Source organism: Lycorma delicatula, chromosome 8, assembly GCF_047948215.1.
Source record: "Lycorma delicatula isolate Av1 chromosome 8, ASM4794821v1, whole genome shotgun sequence".
Taxonomy (NCBI): Eukaryota; Metazoa; Arthropoda; class Insecta; order Hemiptera; family Fulgoridae; genus Lycorma; species Lycorma delicatula.
In genome coordinates, this window is record NC_134462.1 from 138,272,142 (window position 1) to 138,294,137 (window position 21,996).

The window sequence follows — 21,996 nt, forward strand, 5'->3', positions numbered from 1 at the left end:
GGTACAAGGAAAAAGAATTACCTTATATTTTTGGAACCGTAATGTAATAGCCAATAATAACCTCAACGTAACTTCTATGGAAATGTAAATGTGGAAATACTTGTATGGATATATGTTGCGTTATTGTTAGAATTCGTCGGCGCTGAATATTTTGGCAATGTTTCATAAGAGGAGGCGATGTTTACGTATATAATTTTGCTAATATTAATTCTGTTTTAAATGAAAAATTTGAGTGTTAACTTGAACTATAAATTCAAGGATCAATGAAATAGATTTTGTGTGAAAGAAATGAAAATTTACTGGGTGGGCGTTTTCTTTTTTTGAACCGTTTTAGTATAAAGTTTTGTTAATAAAATATATTTATTATGCTGACGCCTATTTATGTTTAAAATATTACTTAGAATTTACTCGAAAAGTTAGAATGAGATTTCAAAATAGAATCATCCACATTTTGAAAAAGTCATAAACTTAGTACATTTGAAGTTATACTTTATTTCGTAGAAAGAAATTTCAAATTTGAAAATAATTTCAATCCGTAGAATATTTTATTTTACTCTTAAAATAGACATTTTTAGTTTAAAAATATACATAAAAAGGCCGAAGGAAGGAAATGAAGCGTTTTCAATGATTTATTTATGGAAACTTATTGTCTTATTTGCATACTCTAACTCACCTCCTGAAGTTATGATGTTTACTCGTATTATTATATTTTTATTAATCTGAATATAGTTAGAATAATCTACATTAAAGAGGAAAGTTTGGTAATCGTGTAAAAAATGGTATTGGATTTTTTTTTTTTTTTTTGCTAATCTTTACGTTTAAAACACAGTTATTGGTCTGTGTTTAATGATTTTTTTGAAGGGATTTTTTCCGTTTTACGTTTGGTTTGTCGGGCTGGTCTTGTGAACTGAATACTGGTGGATTTGTTAGTGAAATTTCTTGAGTTTTGGACACGGATTGATTATTTTAGTGATTTTTCTAAGCGTTTGGTTTTTCTCCCATGAGAAGCCATACTAAATAGCGCAACATAACCTCCTTAGTAAATTAGTAAATTTTATTCGTCTTAGTAAATTAGTCTTAAAATTAGTCTTAGTAAATTTTATTCTAAGTACTACGGCAGACTGGTACAGGGCTGTAACGTCACGTCAAAATGATAAAGAAGGACTTGTAAAATTTTTCGCTTTGGTGAATGCAGAGAAAGCCCTACCCAATAGTTAGGGGGATGTTCCTTCTGCCGTAACTCCTTATCCCTTTCACCTATACTCAGACCGTACTGGTTCTACACGAATGAGGTGCTTCCCCAACATTTACCCCTCAAATCCGACCCCGGATTTGGAGGGATACATTTTACTTACCCCGGGCCCCCTAATCCCCCGACATAACGAGTGGGGACTCATTTTACTCAGAATCAGGCCCTGAATTCAGCTAAAAGGTATGAAGAGACGTAGGTTGCTTCCGATGGCGGAACAGCTGGGCAAAGCAAGTGTTCCACCAAGGAAGTCTTGATAAACTTAAGGGTAAGAAGCGTTGCTTGCCGGTGTCTTCCGAGAAGGAGGACTCCGCTCAAGGAGGATTGAGGGATTTAACTATGGGATAACCCACGCTGATTCTTAAGCAGAACATACGCTCACATACGCATACACGCATCTTCTACGCGAGCATAGGCTCACATAGGCAGCACATACGCTCTCTTAATAACATCTAGCAAAACCTGTTATCGAGTCCGACACGCTGCTCGTAAATTAGGTTCCCCAACTTACCTGGAAAAAACACCACCAAAGAAAACCGGTATCCATGATCTAGTATTCAAATACTTTTAAAAGTAACTGTCTTCACTAGTATTTGAACTTTAGAACTCTTAGAAATCAGCTGATTTGCGATGACAAGTTAACCAATAGACCAGCTCTGTGGGCTACAACTACTTTACGTACAAAAAAGCACTTATGTCGTATATATGTGTATACCTACGTACGAATGTGTGTCGCATTGTTTTTGGCCTTATAATTTAGGATTGCCCAAACCGATTTTTTTTAAAATTTGGTTCGTATATTTCTGTATATGGGGCACTGATAATATTTTTTTTTTTTAATACTTTAAAGGGGGGATATCGTAAAATGTTTTTCTGAGTTTTTTGGAGAAAACTTTATAACAACAAATTAGTTACCTATAATGTGTATATACAAATAATGAAAATCCCCACCTTTTAAAATTGAATCAATTTTTTTTTTGTTATTTTGCTATATCTTCCTTCGTTTAAACATTTTTCAAAGTTTTTTTGAAAGTTTAAACTCGTATGCAGAGCTATCAAGAAACAGTTATTGATTAGAAATCAAAAATTTCTACAATTTTTTTAAACTGTAGGCCGTGGACTTAAAATGTAGAGAAAAGTTTTTTGAAAATTGTGTTTTTCTTATGTTAGGCTTTATCCAAGGAGATGATGTTAGATTTAGAGAAATCTTTACACTTAATCAAATTTCTTAAGCTTAACCTATATATGAATAATTTAAAAAAATACATAGTTTTCTTTTTGGGTTCAAACTCTTTTAATTTTATTATAGCCGTTTTTTATACATTTATTTTAAAATATATGAAATCTGTTTAAAAATTGTTCAGACGTTTAATACAGTAATTAATATTTAAAATTTATCGTACCATTAAATTTATTAATTAATAATCATTTAATTAGGAGATAAAATCGACAGTTTTATCCGTTAATAGATTTACACGATCGATTATTGATTTCATGCAGTAAATATAATTTACATTGTGCATTACTTCCATTATATACAAAGCTGTATTGTATTTCAAAATAAAGTGTGCCTTTCCTACTTTAATGAAAATAATTTCCCTCTGATTGGATGAAGGCGCCCTTATAATAAGTCGTTTAAAATCTAATTAAGAATTCTCTATCAAAGAACATTTTACAAAGAGACGTTCTTTCTCCATAATAACTTTACTTCGCTTGATTCCTTAGTTTCATTCGGCTTCTTCAAGCCTCTTTACAAAGCTTAAGAAGATGTCGTCAAAGATAACTTTATATTCTTGTAATAAAAAAGAATAGAAAAAAATGTTACATTAAAATAACACTTTATGTTTTGAACTACTTTTATTCTAAGGGAGTGTTAATTGATTTTTCGTTTTTTTTTTTAATTTTACATAAATATTTAATTCCTAGTAAGTGAATGATTTTTTTTCTAAAGTATATTTTATATTAAAATGTAATAATGCTCTTTTAATTTTTGAAAAAAAAATTTCTTAATAGTCTACAGAGTAACCTTTCAAATTTCCTGAAAGTACATTATTAACTATAAGTTTATAATGCAATTCATAAAGAATTGTTAATTGAAGATTACTAAAAAAAAAATCTTTAAAAATAATTTTTGTTTCACCATCAATTATCACACGATGATGCGATATAACCAAATCCCACAACGATTGATTCAATAGCGTTAGCATAAAACGGCAAAATAGTAAAAAAAATGTGTTTTTTATCTTAATAAAATTTAAAAACCTGAAAGAAATATGAAATAAGGATTAATTTTTGTTTCTTTAATGAATATTTTTAATATCTTAACCTCTAAGGAGATTAGGGCCTCGATGTATGACTTAAAACCCTCCGTGGGATAATACGAACGTATCCTGATAATTTTAAATGGTGTTAATAGTGTTTTCAAACAAACAGAAATCCACAAACTTTCGCATATTTCTTTACCGATAATTACGTATTCTAGCATCCCCGTCACAGCTTCGCTCCCGCTATACGCTTAACTTGCATTTCCCGTCGCGGTCAGACGATATTTAGCCGATCGTGGCTCGCTTCGCTCGTCTTTCTCTTCTACCAATAGGGCTTTGCTCCTTCGACACCGGTACGATCATTAGACTCGTGCCTATGAGAGTAATAGTGATAAATAAAACGTAAAGCCTGTTCAATTTATAAAAAATATCAGGTATTGTAATACGCCCGGTTCATACAGTTACCGGAAAAATACCGCTAAAGCATGACCGTACTTGTTCATTTTTTTTATTTACTTTTATTTTAAATATTTTAGTCAAGAAGCCGGAAGCAGGTGTAGTCAGTCGCGTCGCACATACAGTTTCAGAGACGTGGCTGTGTTGGTTGAGTTTCCGCCCTACACACCGTCAAACTTCTTCGTGTGACATCGAAATTTTAAAAAAACCCGAAAATTATTTTTAGATATTTATCTGAAGAGTATTTGCAAGCCCCAGTCTAGTGGAAATCTCGATTAGTACAATCGGAAATGGGAAACTTTTGCAATCATTTTTCAAATTTGTTTTAATTTTATTCACCTCTTTCGACGTTAAATTTAAAAAATCTACAAATTGGTGTTTAGATATTTACGTGAAGATTACACACACGAAAAATCAAGTCGATATGTTCATTTGTTACTGAGAAGTAAATTTTAACGTTACTTCATTTTAACCCTTTAAATTCCAATTTCAAAATCCTTTCTTAGCGTGCATTTACACCCTAAAAATGTATGTTTACAAATTTTCATCGATTTAACTTTAGTCAATTTTTCTGGACGTTGATGAATCAGACAGTCAGTGTTTTTTTTACGTTAATCCTAATTCTAGTAATAAGGACAGCAGTTTATTTTTGATCCGTTACATGTTTTCTTATAAATAAAAATTAAACACAAAAGCTTTAAAAACTTCTTATTTTTTTTTAATATTAATATATACGAGTATATATTAGCTGATGTCCCCTGGCATTATACAGGGGCAAAATCTTTTATTCCCGCACTTAAAACGACAACAAAGTGCTTTAATTCATATGTTTTCTTACCAATATTCCTTAAATTTGGTAAACGACAGGCCGATCCGCAATACGCCAATACATAATTCAGTTTCAATAAAAAGTCAGACAGAATTTAAGGAATATACATTTTCATCAGTTTTTGTGGTCGAAGAATCGATCAAATAAGGTACAAATTACAATTTCTGAGTTGTTAAACCGGTTTCTACCGTTTTCAAACATCTAAATCATCCTCGAGAAATGTTCTTTAGAGTAATGTAAACCTCATTAAAATCCATTAAGCGGTTTCAGAATTTGAAGGGAACAGGCAAGTAACTTTTTGATTTTTTCTTTATGAATTCATCGCAGAAGCTTTACAGCTCTTACGTAGGAATATAAAAATGGAATTAAATGGAATTTTGAAGCGTATAAAAAAGTCATGCCTGACCGAAATTCGAACCAGGGACTCGTAGATGAAAGGTCGAGACGCTACCACTCCGCCATTGAGATCGGCTTTGTTTTATATTAAATAGATTTACAGTACAAACTCGTATTTAGTAATCATTTTTTAATTCTTACAATTTATCTTGTACAATAGAATAAACTTTAATAGTGTTAAATTTACAGCGGTGCTGACAGATAAACTAAGTAATTGAGTCGTTACCGCGCATAAATGAATCCGATAACATATAAGTAAATAAATTAAACAGTGTGCATTCTGTCGTCAATATGATTACGCTCTTATGAAATACTTAACAGTATTGGATATGTCGCTACGACAGTAGCTACGTGGTATGAAGGTTGACGTAGTATTTCAGTAGTTCTGATTATATATAGTGGCTATTCTTTAGAATTTCTTAATTATTCCTTAAATAGGTTCTTTGTAGTTAGCCCACCGGGCCGGTCTAAGACGATGCTCTTTCACTATACCTGAAATCACGTATTGAGTTGCGGCTAAATTCCATAACTTAAACGTACTGTTGAGACGGATTCACTCGGCTCCGTACGATTCACACAGCTTCTAGCGGTTCACTCGGCTTCATCCACACAATATAAGCCGACTACAAGCTAGCAAACTCGTTCAATCGCTTGAAGACTCAAATTGTCTTGTTATAATTCATCATTCATCATTAATATATTTGTGAATTACATTAAAAAAATTATAATAAATAAAATTTCTATTCGTAATTAATTCGAGGCTTTTTATTTAAATAATTGAACTACACGAATAATTCAACCTAACCGAGGTACTTTACCAACGCGGCACCTATTCGGCATATTTTATGCTGAATTTAAACATAGTCGTATTCATTTGAGATAATAAAATCTCGAGACGCCCAAAAACCACTACAATAATAACAAAATTCGTCCACAAAATATCGCAATGGACGATTATATAAGCTATTAAAAAGTTAAAGTATGGAATCGCAAAGTGAAATAAAAAGAAAATTCTGAAACATATACAGACACCAAAAGTTATTATTTCTGACATTTTTTACTAACTTTTGAAACGGCTTCGTAGATAATAATAAGACATTTTTGTTTTATCAAGATTTCAAATTACATTTTACGAAAAAACTTTCATATGGAGGATAATTGATAAATTGTTTCGTTAGTAGTTGGTGTATTTTTGTCTACGGTATTAATTTTAAAACTATGTATGTAATAACCTTCAAAAAATGTGTTAATGTTATATCTGTAATGATTTTTATAATCTTATAATATATTTTTAATAAAAAAACTCATTATATGTATATATATATATATATATATATATATACTTACATAAAAAATGAATATTTATATAATGAATTTCATATTTTTTCATCAATATTAATAATGTAGGCTTAATGAAAAAAATTTATTAGAATTTTTAAATATTTACTCTGCTCCAATATAATATTTTCATTAATTTTGTTCAATAAAGAGATTGAAAGGAAAGGCGCCAATATTAAATAAGTATTCCAACTGTAGCTTGAATACCCGATCGTGAGATTAAATTAAAAAGTCGATTCGGTATAAATTACTACTATTCGTATTATGAGAACAATATTACTATTATTATTAATAATACAATCGTACTACCTTTATTACTTCATTCACAATGTACTACAATATAAAGAGACAGAAGGAGGTTGAGTATTTCAAAGCGTACTTATCACGTAAATAAAAAAGTTACTAGATGATTCCATTTTTAGTAAATGTTAAAAATATTGTTGCTGATTTATTCGTAATAAATATCATTTTGGATAGTAGACTACAAATTTATCAAAGTTGTGTTTTAATATATATATATTAAACACAAATATATTTCTGTTACAACACTACATATATATTGTGTTCTAATATAAACATGTTTTACTGCAATATTACTCTAATATTCTTAAATTACTTAAATATCAAACTTTTTTCGCTTTAAATATAACAGAATTCTTTCTTTCAAATTAATTCTCTGAATTTTCTTTCCAAATTGAAATTTTCTTTCAATAAAGTTACTGTTAGCCTTAATGGACATCCGAATAGTCAAACGTAAAAAAAATTCCATTATTTTGAAGCGACTTCTTTGATAAACTCAAATACAGGTTGAGTTACCAGGATATGCAGATACTTTGGCTGCTCATTCCACATGTAAAAATAAAGAAAAAGTACACATAAACATGGGTCCGAAAAGGTTCGTTAACGAGTACAGCTAGCCAAAACTTTCACTCAGATTTTATCTCCTCCAGTGAAACGAAGCCGTACAAAAATTCTTTTGACGCAAAATTGTAATCTAATTTGACGGTTTCACGTGAAATTCGATCTGAAAAATTGAAAAAAAAAATGAGTCCCAGAACTGTAACTTCACTAGTTTAGAAAACCGGCAAAAACCGGGATCCGAAAAACGTATTTGTTTACGTTTGACTTGTAAAAACTTTGTTAAATTGCCGATAAGCAGATAAAATTATTCGATAAAACCGGTAGGAATTTTAATTTCAAACAGAATATTATAAATAAAGTAAAAAAAAAAATCGAATAACGGTTAAATAAAATGGACTTTTATTTAGAGTAATACAAAGTTAATTTAACTGGAAAATGATTTTTATCGATAACCGATTTAATTTTTAAAACTGAGGAAAAATTATAAAAGAACAGAAATTTCTTGTATTCAAAATTAATAAAACATGTTTCAAAGTAAAATATTTCATACAGGCTAAGACTGTATCCAAGATCGTAGCCGTATATTTAATTTCTGTTAAATATCAATGATTTTCATTTAAATCAAATTAAAATAAAAGAAATAATTTTTTATAGAGAAATTTTAATTTCATAGGTTGGCAATACAATAACAGCTGACCAATAATTAAGTTTTTTTTTTTTAATTGTAGTCGTGTTGTTTTGTAAGTTACAGTTTAGTTTCATTTCATTAGTCCCATTTTTCTTTTAATGTAGCGTCTCAGCCTTTCATCCGGAGGTCCCGGGTCCGAATCCGGTCAGGCATGGCATTTTCACACGCGCTACAAATCATTCATCTCATCCTCTGAAGATTGACTGACGGTGGACCCGGAGGTTGGAAAAAATTTCCTTTTAGTACAAGTAGACAGCACAAGTACAAGCACAAGACAGTACAAGTAGACTTAATCTGGTTGGTTATTGAACTAATAATGCGGTACTTATTTTCGAGTGAAGAATATGCCGATATGGTGTGTGTGAAGGCAGTGCTACGACCGCTGTTGAAGAATATCGTCAACAATATCGTAATCGCAGGATTCCAAATTCAAGAACTATTAGTGCGGCATTTCGAATGTTAAGGGAAACAGGATCTCTTCATAGCAGTAATGGTGTACCCCTTATGACCGTCCTCTCCAGCATGGCGTTAATGTCGATGAAAACATTATTGTTGCTGTTAAGCGTAGTCTCTCCCGGTATCAACACAAGACATCTTTCTAACCGGTTCAGAATATCACAAACTAAAGTAAGGAGGACACTTACCTTTATCCGTATCGTAAACAAAAAGTACATCTTCATGCAGGATACCCTGCCCTTCGCTTGGCGTTCTGCAATCGATTAAATACTCATCTGTTAACACGCAATGAGTACATTTTATTTACCGATGAGTCATAATTCTCTCGTGACGGCATAAACAACATAATAGAGTAAGCAAAACCAGCCATCGACTCAAAACGTTTGCTTAGAATTTTAGGCACACCAGTGGTGCCCTTCGTCAGCTCATACCGTTTAAAGAAGTTTTCGTAAAAAATAACGATAACAAAAAATACTTAATGTTAAAATAAAACGTAGGCCAGAACTTAAATTGGAATAAATTTTATGTAAAAGGACAATTTTTATTTCTCCCAATACCGGACCTACTTACGTACCATTTCAACCGGTTGAAATCCAGTTCAGATGTATAAAAATCCGTTCTTTAATGATGAACTTTCGGAGAATTGGAACTACTTTAGCCTGCTAGCTAGAAGTAAGAATTTAGATATTTCGTCTCGTATAATCGATATATCATCCTGCCTCATCATTTATCTGTTTTTTTACTCTTAATCTCTTCTTTGATTCAGTTTCTGTTGTAATATTTCTAATCCGTGCTGATGATGCTAGGATCTGTAGAATCATTGTATCAACGGTGTGATTTGGAAGGAGCACTATCTAGGGATTAACCCGCGGACATATTAACCGGTAATTTTAGGAAACGGGTTTAAAGAATGTTGAAATCTCTATCCTCCTACTAAAGTACAGATTAGAATTTTAATTTTTGAGAAAAATAAACTACTATAGTTATAGGAATGTGAAAATGGCAAATATAAATATATCATAAACATGTTGTTTATATATTTGTATTTCACTTTTATTAAGGAGAATCCATTATGCATAAGTTTTATCGTTATTTTATATATATATATTTTTTTTTCATTAAGCCTGGGCCCGTTCTTGGAGAGTTTCTTAATATCTGAAATGAAGATAATTTTTGCTACTTATTTCAGTCAATCAATGTAAAGTCGCCAATTAGAAAGATACTGCTCCTCTGTAAAATATAACTCCAATTCACGGTTAACGTATGGGATGACATTGTCCCTTCATTATTTATTCATCTCCCTTATTCCTGATTCTTCCTGTAAAAGGGTTTTTTGTGTTTATTTTACGGATTATTTTGACTTTTTTTGTTAACCGAGTAACTGCGACTTTAGTATTTGTGTAATTCTGTCGGGATTGCTAATATGTATAATTTACCCCTTATCCAAGAATTCTTTATTTCCTATCTGGATCCTGCTTACGTAAAATCAAATTTTCTACTAAGAAACTTATAGCATCATCACAATCATAGATTTTTTTAACAGTTTTACTACACACATTTTATATAATATAATGAGTAACGTCATAGACTTTCTGTTAACTTTATGTGTATAATTTTTTTCAGATTTTCTTGCTGAGATATTCAAAAAGAATAGCGTTGATTTTTAAATAATATATAAGAAATTATTTTTATGTTAACTTAAATTATATATTATGTTTAACTTAAAATTGAAGATATGAGTCGTTAATCGTAATTTTTGTCACCTACAATTAAAAAGAAATAAAATATTTTAAAATTAATTCAATTTATAATTAATTGATTAATGTTTTACATAGTAGTTCGTAGACAAAAATAAAGTGACTATAATATCTTACACAGAGACCTAAATATTTTTATTTAATTAAATATACGGTTTATTTTAGTTATTTAAATAAAATATTTTTCTAATAAAATACTTTGTTAATTCCTTTAATTTATTTACAATTAAACTTTTATTAAAGTGTAAATAATAATTAAGAAATAAAACAAGTTAGAGAATCAGAGACTATAAATAAGTGTATTGTACAAAGAGACAGAATTAGAAAGGGTATGTGGATGATTTTAGGTGGCTGGTAATTTTGTGAACACGGCTATCATCTGTTTTCCTAACTTTATTTCCAACTACTAGGCGTTAATAATGGCTAAACGTTAGCGCAGTTAAAAAAGGAAAGAAATAGTTTTAGTAGTTACACCTACCGATTCGCCGTTCTTGAATAAGTAGAGAAAAGTAAAGACGTGTTGGTTTTTGTACGTCACGTTACACGTTACAATTAAGCCGAAGCCTGTGTTTGCCTGCCGCTATTACTATTGTAACAGGCCAAGCATTAAAGTTTCAAATCCTCACCGCCGACATCAGCGAGCGGTCGGTTCAACCAACCACTACTGTGAATATTTTTTCCCAGACCTGAGATTTTCTATTCTGCCTGGAACGCCTCAGACAGCAACCCATTAACACTCGTACTTTTCCCCCTACTGTTTTAATAATAAAAGTTCCACAACGAAATTAGAAACAGTAATTTGTGAACAAATGATGATATGCGTAGACTTTCTCTTTGTTTTTTTGCGTTCTTTTTTTACAATTAGTGTTGTGTGTTTATTCTACTATTGTTATTTTTATTATTATTATTTTATTACACCTTCACAACCTCATTTCACGTTTCTGTATTAAAATATTATTTAATGTGTATTAAACGCATTAAAATTATCTAAAAATTTACATTTTTTTTTTAACCTAAGAGTGTTTTTATAAGGTAAGCGTAATTTTTTTTACATAAGCTCAAATAGTGTAATTTTAAAACCATTCTTTGCATGCAAATTTATAAAATATTCTTTTTCTAATCCGTATTATTCTGTAAGACATCATATATGATGTTAGTACATAAATATCTTAAAATGCTAAAAAAATAAAAATTTAGTTAAAAATATTTGATATATCGAATTTGTAATCATTTAACACCTTAATATTGCTGTAAATTTAAAGATGTGTACACTAGTTTTAAGCAAATAGTAATTAATATAAAATAATACTGAATACTTCATTTTTCACATTAATTTCGTAAAAAATATTTAACGACGTTATTGAATTTTGCATAAAATACAGAGTGTTCCACAAAGAAACGGAGTAACCTACAATAAATGTTCTACTGTTGAAAATAATGAAAAAATTCATATAACCATAAGTCTGGAAACACTTTGTTTACGGCTAGCGAAAGATTTCGCCCGGATTTCAGTTCCTCTAATAAAACAAATCCTTACTGTAGTTTTTGGGACGCAAATTAAGAAGTAAACTCAGCGGTTTCTTTTGTGATTTGAGCTGGGAAATAGGATAGATAAAATAAGTCCCAGAACTGTAACCCAAGCAGTTTTTAAGATATCCAACGTAAAACACAAAATACGGTGTTGAAAAACAATTTTTTTAGGTTTGTAATACAAGATCTTTGTTAAATGAGTAATAAATGTGGAAGATTTAGTAACAAAAGTTTTAGAGAATTTAATTCTGAGAAAATTAATGTAAATATAGCTAATAAAAACTTATAAAAAAATCGGTTTTTTATCGAAGCAAAACAAAGGAAAAATACACAGAAAATCTTATTATTCTTTTTCTACAGTTTACACATCGCTCAATCAGGTAAAATAAAGTATCGTAATACAGTCACCGGATTGCAAAATTTTTGGCACTTATCAATACGGGTATTTTAAAATTTCAAATACTTATATCATGTGTATATCCTGGGTGACATTTAAATATGGAAACAGTTTTATGCTTCATATCTGAGAGGTATTTGGAAGCAGAAAGAAATGGCGCTTTCGTTATCGAGTTATAAGCTCGATAACGAAGGTGTAATGACGGAAAAATCCTGTTAACAATAAAACGAGGTAAAACTCGCTAAATGAACAATTTTATTGCATTTTACAATCATAATGCATACAATAACGAATTTTAAACGCTTTTATAGTAATAAACGTTAACAATAATTAATCAACTATTAACTTCCATATACATAAAAATGAATGTTTGTTTGTTCCGTATGCGTTCCTATAAATTCATCCGATTGCGATGAAACTTTGGTGAGTTGCTGTGCGTACGCCCACGAAGGTTTCTGAATTACTTTGGACTTTAGGTGGCACCGGGATCGAGATATTTTGAAAAATTGTATTTACGGTCTGATTTAACTCATATTCAGAATATGTGTTACAAGGAAAGAAATAGCTCTGCAAAAGATGGACCCGCTGGTTGGCGCTGTGGTTGAAATTCTGGGAAAAATTGCATTTTATGGTCCGATATGGCTCGCATTCAGAATATATATTGTTATGTGAAAAGAAATATTTTTTGCGACAAATGGACCCGAGGTGACGCGGTGGTTGATACATTTAGAAAAATTGTATTTATGGACCGATTTGGCTCATATTCAGAAAATATATTATTAGTTACGTGAAAAGAAAGATTTTTGCAAAAATTATACCCGTCTAGGTGGCGCCGGTATCGAGATATTTACGAAACAAACAAAGAAATATAGAAACAGATTTTCTTCTTCTATATATATATATATATATATATATATATATATATAAAAGGCAATGTTATTATGTGTGTCCGCTTTAGACTAAAAAACTGCTGGACCGATTTACGTGCGGATTTTTGAAAAATGGTCCGCGTTGTCCGGAAAAGGTTTAAAGCTATTGAAATCCTCGATCTTGACCAGTAAAAAGAAAGTTAGGGGTATTTTGAACCACTACTGTGTTTTGGGAGTAGTTAGAATTAAATCCGATACGTAGCGTCGTTTTGACAATTGGATTTATTTATATTTTGTCTTTATAAAGTAAAAGGTTAAATATTGTGAAGTTCCGTAATGTTTTGTAAGTTTTTTAATGTTCAGTATTAATTGCGATGAAATCACTATATATAGTTGCAAAATTGCGGCCATATCTTTTTTCGTTAAAAAGTTATTTTCCACCGAGTACTGTGTTTAGAGAATGGTTTGAATTAAATCCGATAGGTTGTGCTGTTGTTATACCAATCGGATTTATTTACATTCTGGCTTTTATAAAGTGAAAGGTAAAAATTGTGAAGTTCCGTAATGTTTAGATTTTTAATGTTTTATCAAACTTTCAATCGCGTTCATTTAATCTATTCTTTTAATCTACGTATTCATTTTATCTATAAATCTCATTTGAATATATACTCAAATATAGCAATAGAGAAGCATTGCCGATTCTGCTAGTTTTCTAAGTAAAAACTAACACCCGGTTTTAATACAGCTGATATTTGTTATTTATCAGCTGTTAATTTACAACAATGCAGTTTGTATTATGTTTCAACTTACTAACTCCTCATTTCAGCTTTTTACTTCAACATACTTATAATGGTAAAATTTGACAGTGTTTGTAAAAATTAACTTGGAATGAATTTGGAGGCCTAGTGCTTCAAATTTTTCCTTTGGTCAGTTTTTATCAGTTTCCACTTTCGTTTATTTAGTTTTATTACATATTAATCTTCAAATAGTATTGCCCTCTTTAAGTAAAACCGAATAACTGTGTTGATGATGTACAGAACGATGATTGTTGATGGTGACAGAATTCGGCCTTTACAAGATTTATTTAATAATAGATTTTCAAACAGAGAACCGGTACGTAAATCGACTGCGATCAACAGAGTACAGTGATTGGAAGAAACCGGTGTTGTAAAGAATCGTTCTCGTACCGGTAGACCGAGAACTGTCACAACCGATGCAAAGTCAATAGATGATTGCGAACCTTTGTCGAAGACCCTCATTCATCGATTGGAAAAGCTGTTGTCCGACATTATATCGGTTATTTTTCAGTTCAAAAATTCTTAAAACAAATAAATTTCACTCTTATAACCTGGTGCAAGAACTTTAGGAAGATGATTTTGACTGCCGATTTGAGTATTGTGGTATTATAAAGTAAAAATTAGACGTAGACGCAAATTTTTCTAATTCAATAATATTTACTGATGAAGCGACTTTTATATTAAATGGCCATGCGAGTAAGCAAAACTGTCGAAATGGAATTGATAATAATCCCAGATGGATGTTGGAAACTCGTACACAGCACCCTCAGAAAGTGGACGTTTGGACGAAAATCGTTGCAGGCGGGTATAAGGATCATTGTATTACAGAGATTTTTATTTTCGATGACATTCTTAGAGGCGATACTTACTGTAAAATATTAGCCGATAGGATTTTACCAAATATTCGGGCAAATGTTGGACAAGAAGTAAATAACGTACGGTTTCAGCAAGACAGAGCACCAACTTATTCTACCGGGTTGGTCTAGTGGTGAATGCGTCTTCGCAAATCAGCTGATTTCGAAGTCAAGAGTTCCGACGTTCAAATACTAGTAACGGCAGTTACTTTTATATAGATTTGAATACTACATCATGGATATCGGTGTTCTTTGGCGGGTGGTTTCAGTTAACTACACATCTCAGATATAGCCGACCTGAGACTGTACAAGACTACACTCATATATATCATTCTGTGAAGTAATACCTGACGGTGATTCTCGGAGGCTAAACAGGAAAAAAAGAAAAGAGCACCTTATCTAAGGGCACGGCAAATTTTAAATGAACAATTTCCAAATCGCTGAATAGGTCGTAGAGGAACCTTAGAATGACCTGCCAGGTCCCCAGACCCGTCTCCCATGGATTATTTTTTTATGGGGGTAACTGAAACAATGTTTACAAAATAAAAGCTGCAGATATTGACCGATCGAAAATAAGAATAATCGGCGAATCTGCTCATGTACACCAGACATGGTACGACAAGTTATAAACGAATATTACTTGAGGTTACCTCATTTCCGAGCTGTAGAGAGGAAGAATTTTGAACATTTACTGTAGAACGGTATGCTTTCCAAATTTATTTCATTAGTAATTCACGATCGAAAACATTTATTTACAATTTTAAAATAAATATTGTAATATTTAAAGTAAATAATCGATATAGCCGTTTAATCTGTTGTCGTATTGATAATTGTTAGTTATTCTTTATTATTATCATCAATATTATAGCACTGCTTAAAGATCGTTATCGTATACGTTAGAAATGTAAAATTCAATAAAATTGTTCATGCAGTGCGTTTTATCTCGTTTTATTGTTAACTTGATTATTCCGCTATTGCAATTTTGAAAACTTATAATTTGATAACTATGCTATTGACAGGAAAACGGGTTTCACCAGTGTTTTTCTAGTAAAATTTTAAATCGAAATAATTTGTCATATGTCCACCTACTTATTTTAAAAAATCTGATGTGGACACTACATGACTTCCTTGTACGCCTATTAAATTACATATACATATTTTTTTAAATGAAAAGTACATAAACTTTGATTTTATTAATAAGTTTTGATATTTTTTTCATATTTTTTTTATTGTTGCTGTTAACTATGAAGAGTTATTACCGCAGTTAAGAAAAAGTACAAAACTGAATTTTTTTGGATTTTGGCCTTTTTTGGACGCTTTTGGTCCATTCGATTGCAATCAAAAGGGAAGTTGCACAACTAGATGTTAACTACAGTCCAAAATCCAAAATTTCAATACCCTACGGTTAATCTTTTTTGAGTTATGCGAGATACGTACGTACGTACAGACGTCACGCTGAAACTAGTCAAAATGTATTCAGGGATGGTTAAAATGGACTTTTTCGTAGAAATCTGTTAACCAAAGCTTTTCGCGATCACAATATTTCCTTTAATTTGTACAAGGAAATAAAAATTAAGTTTGATTCAAAATGGCGGGCAAAAACTAAAAACCTACCATAATATTTTTTATTTATGTAGAACCCCATTTTGCCTTCCGCCTCCATATCCTCTCAGATATGCAGTATTATGCTGTTTCCATACTTAAATATTAACCGATATATAAATAAATAAATAAATTATATATATATATATATATATATATATATATATATATAGAGAGAGAGAGAGAGAGAGAGAGAGAGAGAGAGAGAGTGTAACATTTTAGATATTAAATTAATTAAATTTTTCATAATTAATTTAATCAGAAAGCGGTAATCTTGTGGATGTTTCTCATTACAACACGATTAATTGTTAGTTATCATATTAACCTGGATTTGAATTAACTTATCGATATTGCTTAATACCAAAAACAAAAAAATAAATCGATTTCTCAAACACGATAAATTAACTAAAGTTTAGTTTTCTGCCGGTGTGAAAGCAAGTATTCAAAAGCTATATGATACAATTTGTTTTGCGTGTCCAGAAGAGATGAAATATTCATTGTTTAATAAAGTTAAAGGCGCATTTTCCATAAATTAAACTCACCCCCCAAGGTAATATAAAAACCGCAACAACCTTCATAAAAGAACATTGGGACTGTTCATGTCCCTGGGCAAAACATTATTGAAATTTTAATGCTTTCTCGGCTTCTTCGCGCGATCGATGTCCAACTTTTTTGCAACTTAATTTTATTTATTTATTTATAACTACTTATATGGATCGATTATTATTAATGCTGTGAACATTAATTTATGGTATTTAAACTTAATTATTGAAATAGTCTAGATTTAAGTAAAACTTTACAACACTTAGAAGCGATTCAGTTTTTATTTCTCTATCAGTTTATCGAGGTTCATTATATGTATAAGTAATATATGTATTTTTAAAATTACACTACATATTTATCGGTTACAAATATTAAAAAAAAAAATCCAATCATGTATAGCAAACAAATTATGACGATCCTTAATTAAATTTAAAATAAAAAGATTAGTGCTCGATGAAGAAAGAAAAAATAATTAAGTCCGCTGTGACCCGGCCTGGAAACTCGTCACAAAATTAGTTTATTAAAAACGATATTGTTAAAAACTCTGCGTAATAAGGAGAAATTGGATGATTAGGAAACTTACATTAACATATAACGTTCATTGTTAAATGAGGAGAGCGGACTAATATCCAATAATTTGTTTTAAATTTAACATTTTGTTCGTGGATGGGGATATCTATTTAATTAATTTTATTCCTAATTTTTTTTTAAATCCTAATTCAATTAATAATTTAAATTTGATAAGTTTTATCTACCCAACTTATAAATGAGGTGTACATTAAATGTATGGGGCGTTCTGAATTGGATGTTTAATTCGTTTTGATATTTTTAAAATAAGTTGTTTTGAATTAAGTTTTCTATTGAGATTGCCTAAAACGACAAGAGTTATTTGTATTAAACTTTTATTTTTATTTTTATTATTCTAAAATCCTAACTAAAAATAATTGTTTTTTAATGTTTTTCTAAGCAGTATTCAGTTATCAACGATTATTATTTATTTATTTATTTTTCCTTTTTACATATTTATTTTATACGAGTATATTATTATTATTATTATGCTTTTACGGCCAACATGGGACCACTTAAGTCAATTTTAGTTGGATCTTTTCTGAGAAAAGCGTGTTATTTTACTCTTTCGAGCTGCCCAGTATTTCTTCATCCGTTCAGATCTTGCTTTCTTTTCTTCATCCGTAAACACCCTCTTCGTTGTATTTTGTCGTTTGTCTGTCTTTTGTTTAAATCTAATGCTTTTATCTTTTAGCTTTGTAATTTTTCCAGTTTTATTCTGTAGGTCGGTCAGGGAAATCCCCAATTCTTTCATATCTTCTCTAATTTCTTTGATCCATCCTACTTCTAGCTTTTGGAACCAGAGCTTTTCAATGATATTTCTTGACAGTATTGTTTGCGGTGTCCTTATGAGATGACCGAAGAAAGAGATTCTTTTTTTCCGCATAGTATCAGTAACAGGCTCTATTTCTCGATACACCACCTCATTTGGCACAATCCACCATCGGCCTTCTTTTTGGTGTTTTTTATTGATACACGTTCTGACAATTCTCCTCTCTATTTTCAGAATTTTTTCAATTCGGTTTTTCTGAGTGATTTTGAAAAGGGTCTCGCTTCCGTAGGTGACTTCTGGCTGTACTACAGTTTTATAATGTTTAAGTTTTGTTTTAGCAGAAAGGCATTTTTTGTTATATGTTGAACAAGTTAATTTTTGGGATTTAATCATTTTTTTACGAGTATATACTCGTACATGTTTATCTTTTATCATTTGAATTTGCTATTTAGATTTAGATTTGAAGTATACTTTTATAAACAGTTTTTGGAAACTTATCTTGTTTTGCAAAAGAAATTCACTAATTTCTAATAAAATCAAATTGTCGAACTAATATTCGTTCTTAATTATCTTACAGAACTGTGTTCTATAAGCAGTGTAAATACGAATATTCAGATACAACATTGGGGGAAGTGTTTGACAAACATAAGGGACTGTCTCGGAACATCAAATTAAACGAAAATGTTGAAATGGACAAACGCTCTCTCTCACTTCATTTTCCCACAGTCCGCCAATATGTATTTTACCGAATGAATTTTTTCAATGAAAATTTGTATCTTACAAACGGCTTGAGATATTTTAATGCACACCTATTCAACAACAACGTCTACAAAACAAATAAGATTGAAAATAATAATTTTAACTAGTTAAGCCTTCAAATATGAACAAAATGAGACCTAATATCTGTTCAAATCTGTTGATAAAAAGCTGAGATATGGTTAAACTGGATCGAAAAATTTTGCATTGTGACAGTTTTGTGGCAATTTTCACATCCTTTTCTAATTGAATTAAAAATAATTAATACAAATTATGTATTGTCTATTACTAATTTATTATAGAAATTATTATTATTAATTATTATGTGTAGTAACATTTTACCTCCTGAGACACTATGCGTGTGTGCGTATCTTTTTTAGTGTAATTCAAAATAATGTATTACAGAGGAATTCCTTTACACCATTATTTCCTACTTTTATCCAGTCCCGACAAACACAAAATCTATAAATTGAATAAATAGACAAAACTGATATTTTCCAGTTTTCAGTATTTTGAGTGGAAGAAATGATATCAGTGAGACTCTTAACCGTACGGTTTACAATTTCATTGTAATTTTTTCATCGTTGAAGATCATTGAAGTATAACTAATACTTTTATTTCTTTTAATCAAGCGATGGGAATTACAAAAGTTGTTTTATCTTCAGTACTTTCACTTACATGAGAGCATTTAGTATTAAAAGAAGCTGTAGTATATTTTATTTTAAATTTTATTATTTCAAGTACATTATTAAATTTTTGTACGCTATCTAGTACTACCAAGTACTGCTACCTGGCGGTGCGATTCGTGAACCCACCTTTTTGAGGAAAAAGTGACATATTCGAATCCCGCGGTTCATCAAATGGAATAAAAAAACATTGTCTTACAAAATCGAGGTATTTTTTTGAAAGTATTCTTTATTACAAATCTAATTGAACTGAAATATAATGTTTTCACGCTTATTTTTTTAATTTTTTCCCAATTTTCATTTCAGTTTTAAAGTAGGTCATGTTTACAACTGTAACCGTAGTGCCGCCTCCAGTTTTGCGGACTCTTTCCGGCGAGGTTATAACGAACTTCGTGATTTCTTATGCTGTACATCGCAAAAATAGTTCTGTTGTAAAAAATTTGAAAGTTTTTTACTATAGTGCAATTTTTTAATAGCAAAGGTAAATAATTTGCTAATATAATCGTACGGATTAAAGTTTACGAGCATCAAATATCTGAGAAATCATTTTGTATCTTTAAAGCTGATTAAGTTAAGCTTTTTGATGAAATTCTTAGAATTAATTTTTTATTTTAATTAAATTCTTATAATATATTATTTAGAAATTTATCATAATTTATTATTATACTTTACAGTCAAAAATAGTTTTATTATTTAGACTAGAATATATGTAGTCACCGCATATGAAGCTTTAAAAACGATAAGTTTTTCTTCTTTTTTGTTTGTTAGATGAATTACTTCACTACAGAAGCTTACAGAGAAGCTTGTGCACGGAAATATGGAAATGGAATATTTTAGCGTATGAAAAATGGCGTGTCTGACCTACACACTAAAGCCGTAGACGCTATTCGTTCGTCATAGGTTGGATAAAACAATTCACGTCGAAAGAATATAGTTCGATTTAGTTTCACATGATCGTCCACGAAAATTTATTATCCATAACGTCTTCGAAATATGTAATACTACGGGCAGTAATTATTATTATTATTACCCTTAGTATTATCCAGAGATACGTTTACCTGGTAAGCGTATTGAAACTGTTTTATTTATAATTTTAATTTTGTAGTAAATTTAGAAAAAAGTAATCTGGATTAATAAATATATGACTTGTGATAAAGAACTATAAGAGAATAATTTTAATATAATTAAAATACACGTAGCAGTTAATTATAGGTATTACTTTGAAACAGTATCATGCGTTAAGAACAATCAGTCGGTGATTACACCACTGATATTCGTTCAAAAATATATTATACCAATAAATTTTTGATACTGTTAATTAATAATTAATACTGTGACTCAATATGTATTTACTTAAATTTTTTCCAACTGATCTCTTCGCGGTTTTTAAACGTAATCTTATTTTTCTATCTGTTTTAATAACCGTTTACTGCGGTCATTTATTTGTATGTTTATGATAATCTCAAACTATTCTTTTGTGGTAAGAACCAGTTGTAGTGGAGGTGAGTGTGTAATATGTGTGTATATATATATATATATATATAAGCAAATGAAATTTAGTAGTAATTACATTTGAAAATCAAAAAATTAAAGAAATAACTTACAGAAACGTTTATGATGCTCTCTTTCCAGAAGTTTTAAATGTGCTAGGGTAGGTGTATAACTGATTCTGAAATAAAAAAATAAAAAATTATACACCGATTCATTATACGATAATTACTTATTGTAATTATTCAATATTAACTTTAATATATTTGATTACTAATTAGATATAATTTATTATAACTAATTTTTTTTATTTTCTCGAAATAAATATGAACTTGAACTGAATAAACGTTAAGATGTTGTTTTATCTGTGTCAGCGGCAAAGATAAAATAAATAACAATAATTATTATGATTATTTTTATAATATTTTATGATTATTACTGTGAATATCTAAAAACGTATTTCTAAGTTTTTTGAAATTCTGAGTTTAAAGAGTTGAAGTAGATTTTTGATTTCCCTCTTAAAATCAGCTATTTTTTTAATTTCTCTGACAAATGAAGATATCGTCTATATTTTCGATGTGTGTAATCTTCATGTGATTATCTAAAAATTAATTTCTAGATTTTTCAAAATTCCACTTTAAAAGGAATGAAGAAAGGTAAACAAATTTTGAACAACGGTTACAAATTTTTCCCGTTTCTGACTATAGTAAACGAGATATTCAGTAGATTTGAGCTTATAAATACTCTTCCGATAAATATCTAAAAACCATTTTCGGGTTTTTTAGTTTCGATTTTTAAAGAGTGCGACGGTGTTCTGCGCGGCGACTCAAGCAACACAGCC

General features: G+C 30.2%; 1 protein-coding gene and 1 long non-coding RNA gene across 7 annotated transcripts in view; one reads left to right on the plus strand and one right to left on the minus strand.

Annotated features, from left to right (window-relative positions):
• The window catches only part of LOC142328852 (RNA-binding protein Raly), a 938,200-nt gene that overhangs the window by 541,581 nt on the left and 374,623 nt on the right, over positions 1–21,996 (minus strand). For all 6 annotated transcript variants that reach the window (XM_075372956.1, XM_075372952.1, XM_075372958.1 and 3 more), the window contains one exon: positions 21,272–21,336. The gene's annotated coding sequence lies outside the window, so the exon portion shown is untranslated. The remainder of the gene's footprint in view (positions 1–21,271; positions 21,337–21,996) is intronic.
• Positions 1–21,996, plus strand: part of LOC142328853 (uncharacterized) — a 343,892-nt gene that overhangs the window by 304,806 nt on the left and 17,090 nt on the right. The window contains exon 5 of the long non-coding RNA XR_012757372.1: positions 20,436–20,728. This is a non-coding gene — a long non-coding RNA (uncharacterized LOC142328853). The remainder of the gene's footprint in view (positions 1–20,435; positions 20,729–21,996) is intronic.